The sequence below is a fragment of the Dendrobates tinctorius genome, unplaced genomic scaffold (genome assembly GCF_039654945.1).
Source record: "Dendrobates tinctorius isolate UK_male_01 unplaced genomic scaffold, ASM3965494v1 ptg000022l, whole genome shotgun sequence".
Classification (NCBI taxonomy): Eukaryota; Metazoa; Chordata; class Amphibia; order Anura; family Dendrobatidae; genus Dendrobates; species Dendrobates tinctorius.
The window spans coordinates 34427769-34446908 of NW_027361690.1; the positions used below are offsets into that span (position 1 = coordinate 34427769).

Consider the following 19140-nt stretch of genomic DNA (forward strand, 5'->3'; position numbering starts at 1 on the left):
AGTTTTTAGAATGGTGTCACGTTTGGGTATTTTCTGTTATATTGACCCCCCAAATTGACTTCAAATATGAGGTGGTCCTTAAAAAAATGGTTTTGTAAATTTTGTTGGAAAATGAGAAATCAACTTTTAACCCTTATAACGTCCTAACAAAAAAAAAATATGTTTCCAAAATTGTGCTGATGTAAAGTAGACATGTTGGAAGTGTTATTTATTAACTATTTTATGCGATATGAATGGATTGTTTTTTTCAGGAGGTAGTGGCTTTGAATTTACCCTTGTTTTAAGCTCTTACTTCTCCTAGATGTCATTGGAGGAAAATCAAGTAGGTATTTTGCCAAGGTAGGTTCCGTTTTCAGAATTGGCCATTGTTGCTGTACGATTGGGATCCTATGATAACATTCTTCATTATAAGTTGGTATGAAACTTACTTTCTTGTCTGTCCTCTTTTTCTTGGCCGAGGGCCGAAGCAATGAGTCACGTGAGGCTTTTTTAGCATTGGTGTAACCTTTTTTTATTACTCCTGTTACTATAGCCTCTATTTTAAAACCTTTCTTTTAAATCATCTGCTTGTTTCTCAATTATTGTGTCTGTTGACCATATCCATTTCATTCTGAGAAATTGTCCAACTGGGATGGCTTTTATAGTAGAATGATGATGACTTGATGTAGCACACAAAAGCGAATTTGCAGAGGTGGTATTTCGATATACATCAGATTGTAATTGTGTATTACAATCAGTTTCGATCAGAATATCAAGAAACTCCACCTTTCTCTTATTGTATGAATATGTAAGTTTGATGTTAAAAGGATCTATGTTTAGGTGGTCAATGAACTGCCGAAGCTGGTCCTCCCCATCTTGCCAAATCATAAAAATCATAATCTAAGTACCGCAACCAAAATTGTACATGGACTGCAGCCTGAGCACCTCCACCCCGAATATTTGCCTCTCCCAATATCCCAAAAAAGTTGTGGGTGAGGATAAACTCCAGCAACTCCAAGATCATCTCACAGCTTTGGCCATCACATTTGTAAGTCCTCAGAAAGAAACAGACCACTTCCAGGCCATCCAAATGTTGTATGCACGTGTACAAGGACTCCGCATCCGCTGTCACAAGATACATGTCTTAATCTAAACAGATTCCTTCAATTCGGGTAAGGACAGCCGTTGTATCACATACATATGACAGTAAGGTTTCTACAGTTGGCTTTAGATGGTAGTCTATAAATTTGCATATTGGATCACACAATCCACGTTTGCCTTGCCGCTATTGGTCTTCCTGGTGGCACAAGTTCATTCTTTTGGACCTTTGGGATAAAATATAAAGTTGGAATTTTAGGGTATTTAACCAAAAGTACATCCAATACTTTTTTAAGTAAATAATTCCCTAATGAAAATCCTTATATGAAACGGTCTCCAACTCAGCCGAGTAAAAGAACAGGGGATTACAAGAAAGCTTCAGGTATATGTACACACAACCTCCTGAGAATTATTTGGAGGCAAGATGAAAAAAATGCCCCAAATTTTTTAGTAAGATTAAAAAAATCTTTATTCATTGAAATATAATATAATGGTTAAAAAGTTTTTTACACATCAAGCTAACGGAGCATGATGAAGAACAGCACTGGGAAATGTAAGGTGAGTACCAAGAACACACACAAATTACTTTAAAAATCAATGCATGAAAAATACAAAAATGTATGTAAAAAATTATTTAATGCAAAAGTGCATGTTGCATGTGAAAGTACAAAATCTGAATATCTCAGAAAAATTGGTATTAGAATTATATCAATGATGATAAATATGCCCACCACATGCTTATAATGAAAAAATCATGCAAAAAAAAAACAAAAAGCAAAAAAACACTGAAAAAAAACAACTCCTCGTTGATATGCATCAAAGTGTAACTGCATGCAAACTGCTGCACAAAAAAAGGAAGGGGTGTGAAATAATGTTACAATCCAGATAATTAGAGGCTAAAAAGCCTAAAAATAAATATAAATTTGTTGCAACAATAAATCTTGAGTGTTCAGTGCACAAATGCAACAACTGCATGCAATTAAACAGTTAAATTAGACACATGCTTATGTGTCGGTAAAGTGAATTCAAAGTAACAAATGCATGAATATACAGAGCTCCAGTGCGCTATAATGATCCGTAGACTAAGGCTATGTTCGCACGTGGTGCTTTTCCACGCTTTCGCGGTGGTTTAAACCGCGCGATTTTGCCGCGAAAACACGAAAAATAAGCATCCCATGCATTCCTATGGGATTCCGCAATGCTGTGCTAATGCTGCGGTTTTTACTGCGGCGGAATCGCTTCGTGGTAAAAACGCAGCATGCTCATTAATTTAGCAGAATCGTGGCGATCCCGCACCCATAGGAATGCATTGTTCTGCTTACTTTTCGCATGTGGCTGTGCCATATGTACCATATCCCTGTAAAAAATAGAATTTAAAATAAAAAATATTGTTATTCTCACCTTCCGGCGTCCCGCGCAGCCTTCCCGCCTCTCTCCACGCTCCCGGTCCCAGTAATCCTTTGCGAGCGATGACGTCCGTTCTCGCGGGATCGCGAAGTCTAGCGGTCATTCACGCGATATCATCGCGAATGACCGCGAGACGTCGCGATCCTGTGAGAACGGACGTCATCGCGGTAATTCTCGCAAAGGATTACTGGGATCGGGAGCGTGGAGAGAGGCGGGAAGGCTGAGCAGGATGCCGGAAGGTAAGAATAACAATATATATTTTTTTTTTATTATTTTTTACATCCTATCTTTTACTATTGATGCCGCATAGGCAGCCTCAATAGTAAAAAGTTGGTCACACTCATCAAACACTATGTTTGACGAGTGTGACCAACCTGTCAATCAGTCAATGCTACAGATCGCTTGGAAAACGCTAGCAATTCTGCAAGCTAATTACGCTTGCAAAATGCTAGTTTTTCAGCGGGAAAATTGTGAGAATTTAAAATGCGATTTTCCCACGGAATGGAATTCGGAATTCTCGCGGTAATTTCCACGAGAGTTCCGCTACGTGTGAACGTAGCCTAAAAGGTATAAAGCATATGTCCATGAAACTTCTTTAGAGAAATTAATTCAAAGCGACTAGTGCATAAATATAAAAAGCTTCAGTGCGCTACCATGATCCACATATTGGAAAACATGAAAGAAAATGGCATAGAGCGATATACCTCAAAGTGCATGTGTGCTCAGGCTCCCAGTGAGCATCCTCCAACCCCCTTTTTTTATTAAACAAGGCTTCAAAAAAGCCTACCAAAAACCTCGTGAACTTCTACTATATGGACAAAACAATAAGATTAAGGAACAAAAACCACAAATTAGATTAATCACTGATTACAGTAAACAATGGGGAGATTTCTCTAAGATTGTCCATAAACATTGGCATGTTCTTCAGATGGAACCGATTCTTCATAAAATGTTGCCAGAAAAACCATCCTTTGTGGCAAGGCGTTCTAAAAATCTAAAAGATTTATTAGTTCGCAGTCACTTCTCAACACATCCTCCAATTCAATCTCAAACACCCAAGGGCTTTTTTCCATGTGGGACTTCCTTGTGCAGCAGTTTGCATGCAGTTACACTTTGATGCATATCAATGAGGAGTCTTTTTCAGTGTTTATTTTGCTTTTTGTTTTTTTTTTTGCATGATTTTTTCATTATAAGCATGTGGTGGGCATATCTATCATCATTGATATAATTCTAATACTAATTTTTCTGAGATATTCAGATTTTGTACTTTCACATGCAACATGCACTTTTGCATTAAATAATTTTTTACATACATTTTTGGATTTTTCATGCATTGATTTTTAAATGAACATATGCTTTATACCTTTTAGTCTACAGATCATTATAGCACACTGTGTTTATTAAAGCTTCAGGTATGTATCTTTATTTTTCAACTACCTAAAGGCGTTTTTTCATACAATGTGTTTTGCCAAGAACAATGTTTCCGCCCTTGTCTGCAATCTTTATTACTATATCATCAAATGATTGCAATTCTTTTAAGGCCCTTCATTGTTTGGCTGTCAAATTATCAATCTCTGTTAGGCCTCTTTCACACATCAGTATTTTTGATCAGTATTTCATCAGTATTTGTATGCCAAAACCAGGAGTGTCTCCAAAACAAAGAACAGGAGTCAGCCTTTCAATTATATTTTTTTCTTGGCAAGTTCCATTCCTGGCTTTGGCATACAAACACTGATGCAAAATACTGACGTGTGAATGAGCCTTTAGGTAGAGATTTTTTTGAAATCCTGTGTCACCAAGTCTGTGAAAATGTCAACAACCGTGCATAAAGACAGGGGCAAAAGCCTGTGGACTTGGGTATAATTGACTGTAGGAACCTACCATGTGTGTCTAACAGGGCCAGACTGTGACAAAAAAGCAGCCCTGCCACACAAACCCCACCAGCCCACAAACTATAAGGGTATGTGCACACGCTGCGGATTCTGCTGTTGATCCGCAGCAGTTTTTGCCGCAGTGTACAGTACCATTATTCCCTATGGGAAATGGAAACCGCTGTGCAGATGCTGCGGAATTTTCCGCTCGGATTATCTGCGATTTCTAAAACGCAGAAAGAATTGACATGTCAATTCTTTCTGCGAATTCCGCAGCGGTTTCCTATCTCCACCATTGTGGAGATGGTGAAACCGCAGGACCAAACCGCAGGATAATCCGCAGATAAACCGCAGGTCTTTTGACCTGCGGATTTATCTGCGGATTTTGCAAAATCCATGCGGATGAATCCGCAGCAGATTCCGCAGCGTGTGCACGTACCCTAACACTCATCAGCCCCAATCAGTGAATTTTTGCTATACTTTGTCATCCCCTTATCACTCTATTAAAGGAGTTATTTAGAGAGCCACATGTTAATGGCGTCACAGTGCGTATGATTGGACCACAGCTCCATTTACATGGTGCTCTTCAAAGCTACGTTTCCTAGGATCATGGGGGTCCCAGCGGTCAGATCCACAACAAACAGAAAGTCATCCCCTATCCAAAAGATAGGGGAGAACTTCCAAATTTGGATAACCCTCCATACAGTATTATGGGCACCACATAGTCCTCCATACAGTATTATGTGCACAACTTAGTCCTTCATGCATTGTTATTGGTATCACATAGTCCTCTTTACAGTATTATGGGCACCATATAGTCCTCTATAGAGTATTATAGGCACCATATAGTCCTCCATAAAGTATTATGGGCCCCATATAGTCCTCCATATAGTATTATAGGCACCTCATAGACCTCCATACAGTATTATGGGCACCACATAGTCCTCCATACAGTATTATGGGCACCACATAGTCCTCCATATAGTATTATAGCCACCTCACAGACCTCCATACAGTATTATGGGCACCACATAGTCCTCCATACAGTATTATCGGCACGTCATAGTACTCCATACAGTATTATGGGCACAACATAGTCCTCCATACAGTATTATGGGCAACACATAATGCACCATACAGTATAATGGCCCCATATATTGCTCCATACAGTACAATGGACCCCACATATTCCTCCATACGATACAATGAGCCCATATAATGCTCCATACACTATTATGGGCCCCATACATTACTGCATACAGTTTTATGGGCCCCATATAATGGCCCATACAGTATAATGGGCCCTCATACTGTATATTACTTTAAACAGTATAATGTGCCCCATATATTACTTCATACAGTACAATGGGCCCCATATAATACTTCTCCCTGTCCCCACTGCTCTGGTCTCCTCAGTGTATTCTGATCCTCTGCACTGCTTGGCATAGACGATTCGCTGTAGTGATGTCATTGCACCCTCTGCACTAAGGCGTCACAGAGCTCAGACGCAGAGGGGGAATGATGAGAGAGGGAGCATCAGGAGATGGCTCCCTCACTCATCATTGTTTTCTACTGTGTCGGCGCTGGCACCAGAGCCCCATTACTTACGAGCCCCATAGCATGCCAAGTCCCCGACGGCACTTGCCCGCTTTTGCCGGGTAGTGATGTCAGCCTTGATATGTGTCATAATTGAGCACCACCAAATATTAAGCAATGGGTGAAATGCTTTTAGGACACACGTCCTTAAATCAAAGGCATTTATAAAAAGAAAATAATCATCACACCGATTAAATGATTAAATAAGAGAAAAGTGGAGGACTCTTTATTAGCCCATGTGGTAATATTTCAATTCCATAGCAGAGAAATGATGTTATAGATGCAAAACTTTGTCACATGGGCTAATAAAGAGTCCGCCACTCTGCATAATTCATCGGAGTGCTTTTTATTTTCATAGATACATACACTTAGAGCAGATACTTATATTTACACCATGTATACAGGACAGGAGGAGTATACACAATGTACACAGCTCCACACTATATACTGTGGTAAGGAATATAGAGTGGAGCTGTGTATATACTATATAGTGTAGAGATGGGCCAGTGTATATAGTGTGGATTCCATACTATATACACAGCAACATACTATACGAACAGCTCTACACTATATAAACACAACTCTACATTATAATTGACAGTATTATACTATATTATGATACATACTGCTGAATATATATCACATTTAGACTACTGTATATACATATGTTTATACGAGTGCTGGAGCTGATGTATATATGGGTGCTGGGGCTGATGTATATACGGGTGCTGGGGCAGATGTATACACGGGTGCTGGGGCAGATGTATATACGGGTGCTGGGGCTGATGTATATATGGGTGCTGGGGCTGATGTATATACAGGTGCTGGGGCTGATGTATATACAGGTGCTGGGGCTGATGTATATACAGGTGCTGGAGCTGATGTATATACAGGTGCTGGGGCTGGTGTATATATGGGTGCTGGGGCTGATGTATATACGGGTGCTGGGGCTGATGTATATACGGGTGCTGGGGCTGATGTACATACAGGTGCTGGGGCTGATGTACATACAGGTGCTGGGGCTGATGTATATATGGTGCGGGGGGCTGATATATATACGGGTACTAGGGCAAGTCAGCACCAGTATATACATCACCCCCAACAGCACCTGTATATACATCAGCCCCAACACCTGTGTATTATACAGGTCCTGATGTATATACTGGTGCTGAGGCTTACATATATACTGTTGCTGAGGCTTATGTATAGATAGGTGCTGACTCGAGGCTGATGTATATACAGTGTACAGTGCATACATCAGCCATTTTGGGCACAGTGGCTGGTACTGAGGAAAAGACAGAAAGAGCAGAGAAAGAGAAAGAAAAAAAGAAAGGTTAGAGAGAGATAGAAACAGAGAGATAAAGAAATATTCTATAAAGATACTATAGCAGCCCGGCTCCCATTGTAGTGCCCACCTGAGCCTCCCGGTGCAGGACATATCATGATCCGCTCACATGGCCGGCATTCCCGATTCCAAGGCAATCCCACTGTCCACGCTGTTGGAGGAGGACACGGTGATCTGAAGCATTCCCTGAAGTGCCTCCATGGTTCTGTCATAATCTCCTCCCGAAATTACCTAATTTCCGGTCAGCTTCTACCACGTCACTTCCGGTAGAATGTCACATGCGAGTTTTAAAGTACTCCTCGGGGCTCCGCCGTGTACTCCTGTGTCCACGGGAAAATTAAGCTCCCAGCTGGGGCAGTCTCTCTACCTCAAAATTGGGACTGTCCCATTGGATACGGGACGGTTGGGAGGTATGAATGCTCCCCACCATACACCCCGTACACGCATGGCTCCGCACGCCTCATACACATACGGTTCAGCTTTGTATGCCTCATACACACATGGCTCCGCACACCTCGCGCACACATGGCTCCACTCAGTACACACATGGCTCCGCTCCGTAAAACTCGTAAACATGCGACTCTGCTCCGTACGCCTTGTACACACGCGGCCATGCTCTGTACACATTGTACACACATGGCTCCACTCCGTAAACCTTGTACACATGCGGCTTTGCTCCATACACTTCGTACAGACGCGGCTCTGCTCCATACACACACGGCTCCACTCTGCTCCGTACACCCCGCACACACGCGGCTTCATTCCGTACACACCCGGATCTGCTCTGCTCCGTAAACACAAGGCTCTGATCCATACACTTTGTACACACAGGGCTCCATTCCATACACCTCATACACACACAACTCTGCTCCGTAGACCTTGTACATAACTCCGCTCCGTACACCTCCAGCTCTGCTCCGTACACCTCATACACACACGGCTCCGCTCCATAGACTTTGCACACACCTCCGCTCCGTACACCTCCGGCTCAGCTTCGTACACCTCGTACACACGCGGCTCCGCTCCGTACACCCCGTACACATCCGGTTCCGCTCCGTACACCTTGTACACACACGGCTCTGCTCCGTAAACCTTGTACATACCTCCGCTCCGTACACCTCCGGCTCTGCTCCGTACATCTCATACACACACGGCTCTGCTCCGTAGACCTTGTACACACCTCCGCTTCGTACACCTCATACACACGCGGCTCCGCTCTGTGCACCCCGTACACACCCAGCTCTGCTCCACTCCGTACACAACTGGCTCCACTCCATACACCTCGTGCACCTCCGGCTCCGCTCCGTACACCTCGTACACACGCGGCTCCGCTACGTACACCTCGTACACATGCGGCTCTGCTCCGTACACCTCGTACACACGTGGCTCTGCTCCGTACACCTCATACACATGCAGTTCCGCTCCGTACACCTCGTACACGTGCGGTTCCGCTCTGTACACCTCGTAAACATGCGGCTCCGTACACCTCGTACACACGCAGCTCTGCTCCGTACACCTTGGACACATGCAGCTCTGCTCCGTACACCTCGTACATACCCGGCTCCGCTCCGTACACCTCGTACACACGCGGCTCCGCTCCGTACACCTCGTACACACGCGGCTCCGCTCCGTACACCTCGTACACACGCGGCTCCGCTCCGTACACCTCGTACACACGCGGCTCCGCTCCGTACACCTTGCACACACGCGGCTCCGCTCCGTACACCTCGTACACACGCGGCTCCTCTCCGTACACCTCGTACACACGCGGCTCCTCTCCGTACACCTCGTACACATGCGGCTCTGCTCCGTATACCTCGTACACATGCGGCTCTGCTCCGTATACCTCGCACACACACACGGCTCTGCTACATCCACCCTGTAAACCCTTCCTGACCCCACACAAACTTCCCTCATCCAGCACCATGACAACCAGCACAGCAGACTCCGTCAGAGACCAAGAGGCAGGGATGTGCGCACAGGACCTGTAATGAGGTCACAGGAGGGGAGGAGTCAGGGGTCACATGATCAGGGGTCTTGACAGAGGATCCTGATCATGTGACTCCCTGACTCCTCCCCTCCTGTGACCTCATCACAGGTCCTGTTCGCAGAGAAGAGAGCAGCCAAGCGACGCTGTGAGTGGCTGCAGAGGGGGTCTCTGGAGGGTGAGTATGGGGTGCGTGGCGGCTTATCTCCCTGCTCTAACCGCCGTGCCCACAGAGGAACGGCGGCATGAAGAGCAGCCAGGCCAGTGGCAGCATCAGCTGGCAAGAGGCCAGATGAGCGGGCGCTGCCAGCCCGCGGCCCACATGACAGCGGCCCAGCGGGAAAATGCCCGGTTGGGCACATTATCAATCCGGGCCTGGTGTCTAAGGTCTGTTGTTTGAGAAAATCCTCAAGGTTCTGTACCGTTTCTCTCTCTGATTCTGTGTTTAGTGTGATTCCTGTTGTTTATTATAGATCTTTTTAAAAATTAATTGAGAAAATGAAGTGCAGGGGAGGGATTACATCATTGCTACTGTAAGTATACTAGGATTGTGGCTTTAACCTCGTCACTGCACATTGAGTGTCAGATGGCCACAATATTGAATGTATGCTTCTTTACTGCAGCTCAATAATCAGTTAGTTGCATTGCAAGAAGTCTCCATTGATGTCATATTCTATTACACATGAATGTAACACAGAGTTTTAGTACAGATGCTCCAAAAATTGATATCATGTGGGAAATCTGAGAATTTATCATGACAAACAAGTCAGTAATAGTGACAGTTCCACTTTAAATTCACTGTCTCAAAAGATGCTAGGGATGGGCGAACCAAAATGGGAAAGTTCATACCAGACACCTGTTGCCCGTTACCGAACCCCGAACATGGACAGTCTAGTAAAGCTTGTTGAAAGGCTGCAGTGCAGCCAATCAATATGCTTTTAGACTATGGGCACTTCCAAAGCCATCACAGCCATGACAAATATTGATGAATGAATGGCGCATTATGGTTTCGTTAGTGTAGGGATAAGAAGCAGCTGGAGCAAGGGACAGATTGTGACAGCGCAATTGGAAAAAAAATGCTGTGTGTATTCTGCTCACGTATCATTCACCTATAAACGTTATTCACCCCTTTGCATGGACGCCCAGGGCCACGGAATGGGTCATCACCACCAACGTGACACATCCCTCTGAGACACCGGCCCTGTACCGATTAACCCCACTGCCCTGGCTGGCCACCCACACTCCATGTCAGATTCATCTTGGACTGGGGAATTCACGATTTGACTTGATAACTCAGGCATGGTATGATAGAAAGAGCTACATGGACTAATGTGAAGTGTGGCCTGCTGCATCATTCACTTTTGATGGGGGTGAAGGACACAAGGAAAGAGGTTCTTCCTGACCAGGAGCCAGCACTTGACGACTCAGTGCTTGCATTTTTTGAAACTTCAGAAGAGGAGGGCATATTTGCTGGAGTCTGTTTCGGCAATGTAAGCCAAAACCAGTTCCTGATGCTCCGGCTTTAAAAGCGGTTAACCTACTCCCAGAAAAGGTAGCTTTCCATTCTTTCCGGAGCCAGACCATGACGCAGGCTCAACACCTCCTGCCTTAGCTGCTATTGTGCTTTTGCCACTACCAGCAGATGCACCACCACCATCAGCACCAGCTGGCCCCCCCACGCCCACGTCCGCGGCCTCTTCCACCAAACTTCAAAATGTTGCAGAAAATGAACCCAAAATAACAACAGATATATGGTACTGTATCAGAAGCGTACAGCTCTATACAGTCAAAGGATGATTGTCAATCTCCCTATATATACCATCAGTCACACAGATACGCTCCCAGGCTCAGTATGGATTAGACAAGAATATGAAAAGTAGAAAAAGTGTACAGTATCATCAGATAGCAGGTATATATAGTATAGTTGTCACGTGCCCCGTCCTGAGGGACGCGGCCAGTAGGCCGGTAACTGATACAACAGGGCGTGGCACGTGTGATTGTCCTATGTGACGCGGCCCGCAGGCCGGTAACTAATACAATAAGACAAAGGGAATAGAGGAAAACCTGGGTAACAATAACAATGGTGGCCCTGCGATAGGGAAACGGGGAAGTAGAGACCTCCTGCACTCCCCTGAGTCAGTGTCTCTACACACCTAACGTTCCCTAGGCCGGTTCCGCACCGGGCGACGATCAGGAACCTCATCCCTAGCTCGCCCTGCACCTAAACCCTCACTAGGGAATTGGTCAGTGCAGAAACTAATCCCACCACTGCACTAAACACACATAAGGAAAAATGACAATACAGGGGAAAACCACTTAGCTTTGCTCTGTTGCTAATGCTCCCAGCAACAGAGCCCACCACCTGCGTGCATCTTTTCCTCCAACCGGGTCCAACACCATAGTGCAGCCTTGGAGCAACCAGAGTCCACCACCTCCATGCAGCTGTCCAGAAACAGAGTCCTCGCAAATGAGTCCAACTTTTCTGCTAAAAAGTCCAGCATGCTTGAGTCCAGCTATCTGCAACCAAGTCCAGCACTGTGAGTGCAGTTCTACAGCGCAACTGCCACTCCATCAAGTCATGCAGGCACTCCTTGCTGACACCATCGTTGACTCCACCAATCCACTCTAGGACTCTCTCTGAGCTGCCTGTGACTCTCCTTTAGCTCCATCCTTCATCCAGGCTTGCTTGCAAATGAAGACCTATCACCAACAGTGATGGCCACACCTGATACTCTTTTATAGAGCTATCACACCTGTTACCTAATCACGTGCACAAACTGAAATCACCACAGTGCAATGACCCATATGGCCACCGGGGGCAAAACCACACTTTGGCACACAGCCAAAGGGAAAAAAGTTGCTTTGTGCATTTAAAACTGTCAGACCCAACCTGGATCATGACAATAGTTTAAACATTCTAAATCTCCGTAGATATTTCAGGAGGCAGACACAGACACTCTCAGGCTCAGTCTGGATTACAACACAATATAAAAAGCCGTAAAACGGTAATGGATCTGAAGAGTACAGCTGTACACAGTGTAGGGGTCATTGTTGTCAATCTCAGTATTTATTTCCACAGTCAGAAAATAACTCTCACTTGGTCAGTTTGGATTAGACCAGAATCTAAAAAGCAGTAAATAGGTAATGTATCACAAGCGTAGAGCTGTATACACTAGTGTTGGGGTAATTTTTAAATGTACATCTAAATTGCAGGAGTAACCCACAGACTGTCACAAGCTCAGGATGGATCACACCACAATATAACAAGAAGATCCGCAAGAAATAGTCACACATGTGGGACAATGTTCCAGGTGTCAATGATACACTTAGAGTGATGGGTGGAGGAGGACTTCCTGGCAGAAAGGGTACAGTATCACCAGATACCAGGTATATATAGCATAGTTTAAACAATAAAAATGTACGTCTATATATTCAGGAGTAGTGTTGAGCCACCCTGCTAGTGTTCCAGTTCGTCTTGGTTTGTCGAACACGAGGCAAGTTCGTCGAACGTTTGTCGAACGTTCGACGAACAACGTCGAACACCATTGAAAACAATGGCAGGCAAACACAAACACATAGAAAACTATTACAAAACACCTTAAAACATGTCCCAAAGCAGACAAAATGCTCAGAATACAAAAAATAACATATAGAAAATGGCAACTACATACAGAAAAGAGGTGGAGGAGTAAAAGGAGGAGGAGGAGACACAGATATAGGCATGTCATGCCCTTATGAAGTCAAGAAAGGCTGGAATAAAAATGTAAAATACCAAAAAACAGTAAAAATCTGAAATCGAAGACGATCATGTACCGTCGGACTTCCCACCATAAATTAGGCCAACTGCTGATCGGGCGGCGTCATTCCCACGAACCTCCGAACAGCGTCCATGAAGGCAAAGTGTTTAGTTTCCGGGGGCAGTATGGTTGCAAAGCTGAACCTTAAAGGAATGTCCAGAAGGGCACCACCAGGAGTGGAGTCTGCGGCTTAATTCGACTCCACCTGGGAAACCTCAACCATGCCAGCTACAGAAAAGATTGACAGATTGCAAGCTTTGTTGATTCTGTGGGTGGTGGTGGATGTCCGTTTTTAGTTGTGCTAGCGATTTGTCAGTTTAATTCCGTTAACGAATGAAACTCCAGCATGCCCCCGCGGTACACGTCAAGCTTACTAGAGGGACACGCGAGGCTCTGGCATGCGAGATCGATCAATAACAGGTCTGTCATGCCCTTACATGTCCGGGGCTGCATGCGCGCTACACTGAAAGGTCCAGCGTGTGTCGCTTACAGGTGCAGATAACCCGCTGAACCCCGTTAGTGATGGGGATCTGGGATAACAATTCTTCCCCGCGAACGAGGATTTCCCAGTAAGTGCAGGTCAACCGTAATTCCGGAATTAGGCCTAACCGGCATTCCAGAAAAAATGGAAAAATTAAGTGTCCAAACCACAGGTGCTGTAGCTTGCTTAACAGCTGGGCTCCTATGCTGAGTAGCACGCAGTTCTTACATAAACAGGCGGCATAGCTTGGTTCACTGGTGGGCTCCTCTGCTGAGTAGCAGACAGTGCTACAAGGCCCAAAAGGATTTTCTGGACAAGATGCGGTAAAAAATAATTAGAAACACACACGGTGTAGCTCCTTGACAGGTGTACTACACCTCTTGCTACCACACAGCGCTACTATGCCATGAAACAGTCTATTAACATTGAAAACCATTAAACGTTTTCGATCCAACAGTGGATCTTCATCAGAAATTCTCTGGACTTTGTATCTTAGAGCTAGGGGAGACAATGCGCTTAGGTATAGCGACCTGAGTCGCTTTTTGTGGCGCTGCTCCTTGTGGCTCTAGTTGCATGCGGTATAGACCGCTAAGTGGAGGACGCCTGTTGGATCGAAAACATTTAAACACGTATAATCTGGATGCAAATAAACAAAGATTCACTTCTTTCGCCATTTGAGTGCCAAGTTCTTTTATATTACCGCTCATCTCTAATCAGGAGGCAGACGTTCTCAGGCCCAGTATGGCCCAGTATGGATTCGACAAGATTGTAGAAAGTTGAGAAAGGGTACAGTATCACCGGATAACAGGTATATATGTAGCATAGTGTACACCTGAAAAACCTATGTCTATATATCAGGAGGCAAACTCAGAGGGTCTCAGGCCCAGTATGGATTTGACGTGATTGTACAAAGTTGAGAAAGGGTACAGTATCACTGGATAACAGGTATATATAGCATCGTTTAAACATTGAAAACCTATGTCTATATATCAGGAGGCAGACTCAGACAGTCTCAGGCCCAGTATGGATTCGACGTGATTGTAGAAATTTGAGAAAGGGTACAGTATCACTGGGTAGCAGGTATATATAGCATAGTTTAAACATTAAAAATCTGCGTGTCTATTTATGGAGTCTGACACAGACACTCACCGCCTCAGTATGGATTAGACAAGAATCTAAAAAGTAGAAAAAGGGTTATGTATTCGAAGTGTACACCAGTATACACTGTTGGGGTATTTTTCAATCTTCATATATATTTCAATCTCAGTAAGACAGTCCAGACTCTCCGCAAGAGGAAACGAGATGGATACAAGTACAGACGGAAAGTCGATTGATTGCAGAAATTTTGGAATTACTAATCACGGTAAAACCTCCCGGGAGAATTCTCGGAGGCGATGCTGACCCTCAATTACTTTGTCTGTGGAGACAGCGAAAACAGTTGTTGTGAAGAAAGGTTTGCTGTATCGCAGTACCGTGGAACCCATCACCATTACTCATCTCCATCAAATTGTGATCACAGGGATAGATGTAGACATTGTCCTCACTGCCTATCATGATCTGTCAGGTAACTTTGGAGTGCAAAAGACAGAAGCCGCAGGCCATAGGCGATTTAATTGGATTGGCATGAGAGGACACATTTAAAAATGTGGGCAGGAATGTCACATGTCTGAGTCAGAAAACCGTGAAAGCTAATGATAAACCACCACTGCATCTCATTGTGAGTCGACGTCCATAACAAATGGAAGCCATTGATCATCTGAAGATAGAGCCCAGCAGGACAGGGCATAGCTATGTCTTAACCATCATCTATCATTTCACCAAATTTGTATTGGCAGTCCCAGTGAAGTATTTAACAGGCCAGACTACATAGTAGTGGAACAGGGAGAGGTAAATATTGCAAGTGCTGGTGCCCAGAGCAAGCAGGGGGGGCCCACTCATGGGCGGCGGTACTGGCACAGGGCCCTTCATAGTACGCCGGTGTGTCTGACGGCAGGTGTGCACCCCCACCATCAGAGACACTTGATTCTACTATGAGGGACCTTGTGCCAGTGCCGTTGCCAAAGAGTGTGCCCACCCACCTGTCCAGGGCAACGGCACTCGCAGGGGTGCGTGCGCCAGGTGGTGACCCCCGGCCCTGTGGGGGGAGGCAGTCCAGTTAGGGAGGTGGAAAAAATGGCATATGTTGATGTTGGACATTCAGCAGCTGCAAATTCAGTAATTGGAGAAGTCCGCGGAAGAGGAGGACAAAAGCAAGCCATTTTTCTGGCAACCTACGTGTCAGCAGGGGAGGGTGGGACAAAATCCTTTGAAACCCATGCATGGTTCATTTTAATGAAGGTTAGATCATAAACATTTTGGGTCAACAGACAGGTCCTTTTTTCTGTCAGGATTGATCCAGCAGCACTGAGGACTCGTTCAGATAACACACTAGCAGCAGGGCAAGCGAGCTCCTGTAAGGCATATTGTGCCAATTCAGGCCATGTGTCAAGTTTACTGGCCCAATAGTCAAAGGGGAATGACCGGTGAGGGAGAACATCGATATGGGAGAAGTAGTTTGTTACCATAGTTGACAACTGCTGTCTCCTGTCACTTTCGATCAATGCAGAATTACCAGTCGTGTGAGCGGTACTTGAAAAATCAGTCCAAAACATGGTCATGAAACCCCTGTGTCCAACGCCACTTCTACTGTGTGCACCACAAACACCTCTTCCATGTTGCCCCCTACGGCTCGTTTGAAAAACATCACCGCCGCTGTGTGCTGGGAATGCCTCAAACAAACGGTTTACCAGAGTTGCTTGTTTGTTAGCCATTATTAGCTCTAGGTTCTCCTGTGGCATGATGTTTTGGAATTTGCCTTTATAGCATGGATCCAGGATGCTGGCCAACCAGTCGTCATCATCGTTCATCATTTTGGCAATACGGGGGTCCCTTTTTAGGATCTGCAAGGCATAATCAGACATGTGGGCCAATGTTCCAGGTGTCAATGATGTACTGTGAGTGCTGGGTGGAGGAGCACTTTCTGGCAAATCCACATCCCTCCAGTCACGCACAAACCCTGTACCCGACCTTGCCATGCCAACATTTTTTCTTGCCCCCTGAGAAGCATCCTCCTCAAAATAATCATCCCCATCATCCTCCTCCTCTTCCTCTTCTTCCTCCACCTCGTCCACGAGACTTCCCTGAGCAGACAATTGCCGACTGTCATCAAGGCTTCCCTCCTCCTCTTCCTCCTCAGCTGCAGACGCCTGCTCCTTAATGTGCATCAAAGTTTGCATGAGCAGACGCATAAGTGGGATGCTCATGCTTATGATGGCGTCGTCTGCGCTTACCAGCTGTGTGCATTCCTCAAAACACTGAAGGACTTTACAGAGGTCTTTCAGCTTCGACCACTGTACACCAGACAACTCCATGTCTGCCTGCAAACTGCCTGCCCGTGTATCCTCCCACAAATAAATTACAGCCTGCATCTGTTCACACAGCCTCTGAACCATGTGCAGGGTGGAGTTCCACCTTGTTGCAACGTCGATAATTAGGCGGTGCTTTGGAAGGTGGAGCAATTGCTGCAGCTTCTGCATATGACTAGAGTGCACGGGCGACCGGCGGATGTGCGAGCACAGTCTTCGCACCTTATGGAGCAGGGGTGTTAACTCCGGATAATTATTGAGGAAGCACTGCATCACCAGGTTCAAGGTGTGAGCCAGGCAAGGTATGTGTCTGAGTTTTGAAAGGGCTATGGCTGCCACAAAATTCCGGCCGTTATCACTAACTACCTTGCCTGCCTCAAGATGTAGACTGGCCAGCCATGACTCAGTTTGTCGCTGCAAGTTGTCGGCCAGTACCTCCGCGGTGTGTCTGTTGTCGCCCAAACATATCATCTTCAACACAGCCTGCTGACGCTTACCACTAGCTGTTCGATAGTGGGACACCTCATGTGCAACACTGGCAGCTACGGATGGAGTGCTCGTGCGACTGCGCTCTGTGGACGAGCTTTCGCTTCTGGAGGAGGAGGAGGAGGAGGGTCGAACGCCTACAGCCAACTGTTTCCTATACCGTGGGCTAGGCAGCACTGTCCCACCGCCGCTGTCCCCTCTGGACCCTGCATCCACCACATTAACCCAGTGTGCAGTGATGGACACGTAACGGCCCTGGCCATGCCTACTGGACAATGCATCTATTGTGAGGTTCACCTTTCCACTCACTGATTGCTTGAGTGCATGGACAATGTGGTCTTTCACATGCACGTGGAGGGCTCGGATGGCTTTTCGCGAAAAGAAGTGCCGACTGGGTAGGTCACAGCGTGGTACTGCGTAGGCCATGAGCTCGCGGAAAACTTTGCTTTCAACCAACCGGTAGGGCATCATCTCTAACAAGATTAGTTTGGCAATGTGGGCATTCAAAGCCAGTGTACGCAGATGAGAGGATGAGTACTTTCTTGTCCTTCTCAGAGTCTCTGGTAGGGTGAGCTGGACTTGAGAGCTGCATATGGTGGAACTAGCGGTGGACATGGCGGACTGAGAGAGGGTTGGTGATGGTGTTGATGGTGTTGCTGATGGCCTAGATTCAGTCTTTTGTAGCAATAACATTGTGATTCCATGACTGCTTTGCCCTTGCGACGACACCTCGACATTTGCTGCTGGTGGTGTGCTAACCGGTGGGCTTACAGTGGGGGAAGCGATGTAGCATTGTTGACTACCTTCATTTGGAGCAGGTGCACGTGTGGTACGTGAGGTTTGGTTGTCCGTCCACACTTGCAAGTGCATGGTGGTTAAATGTCTAAGCATGCAACTGGTTTTCAAATTTCTCAGATTTTTCCCTCGGCTAAAGGTCTTTGCGCACTTCTTACAGATAACTTTTGCCTGATCATTAAGATTTTGTTCAAAAAAATGCCACACTGCACTCTTCCTACTATGGAAGACATTTTGAGACCTTGCACGCTGTGCTAATTTGACCGTCTGGCCAAGCTGTCCTGCAACAGCTGTTGCGATGTCGTTGCCTGCTGCGGATCCTCCTCTTCTGAGCTATTGGCAGCGGCACCCTCTTCCCCCAATGGATGCCAATCTGGGTCAACAACTGGGTCATCCATCACCTCCTCTTCAATGTCATGTGCACCTTCCTCTGTGTCACCGTGTAAGGTGGTATAGTATGCGGGAAGGGGCACCTGAGTTTCATCAGGGTCTGATTCTGCCTCAGTACTCTGTGAGGACAATGTAGTGCTCTGAGTGAATGTACCAGCAGAAAAATCTAGCAGTGGCTGTGCATCAGTGCACTCCATGTCAGATTCATCTTGGACTGGGGAATTCACGATTTGACTTGCTAACCCAGGCATGGTATGTGAAAAGAGCTCCATGGAGTAATCGGTAGTGTGACCTGCCACATCCTTCACTTTTGGTAGTGGTGGAGGACACAAGGAAAGGTGTTGTTCCTGACCTGGAGCCTCCACTGACGACTCAGTGCTTTTATTTTTTGAAAATTCAGAAGAGGAGGCGAGAGAGCTGGAGGCTGTGTCAGCAATGTAAGCCAAAACTTGTTTCTGAAGCTCCGGCTTTAAAAGTGGCTTACCTACTCCCAGAAAAGAGAGC

The 19140-nt window shown here is 45.8% G+C and overlaps 1 long non-coding RNA gene across 1 annotated transcript in view; it reads right to left on the minus strand.

The window, feature by feature from the left end:
• Positions 1–641: 641 nt before the first annotated feature.
• Positions 642–19140, minus strand: part of LOC141083956 (uncharacterized) — an 80178-nt gene continuing 61679 nt past the window's right edge. Inside the window, exon 3 of the long non-coding RNA XR_012230868.1 lies at positions 642–1304. This is a non-coding gene — a long non-coding RNA (uncharacterized lncRNA). The remainder of the gene's footprint in view (positions 1305–19140) is intronic.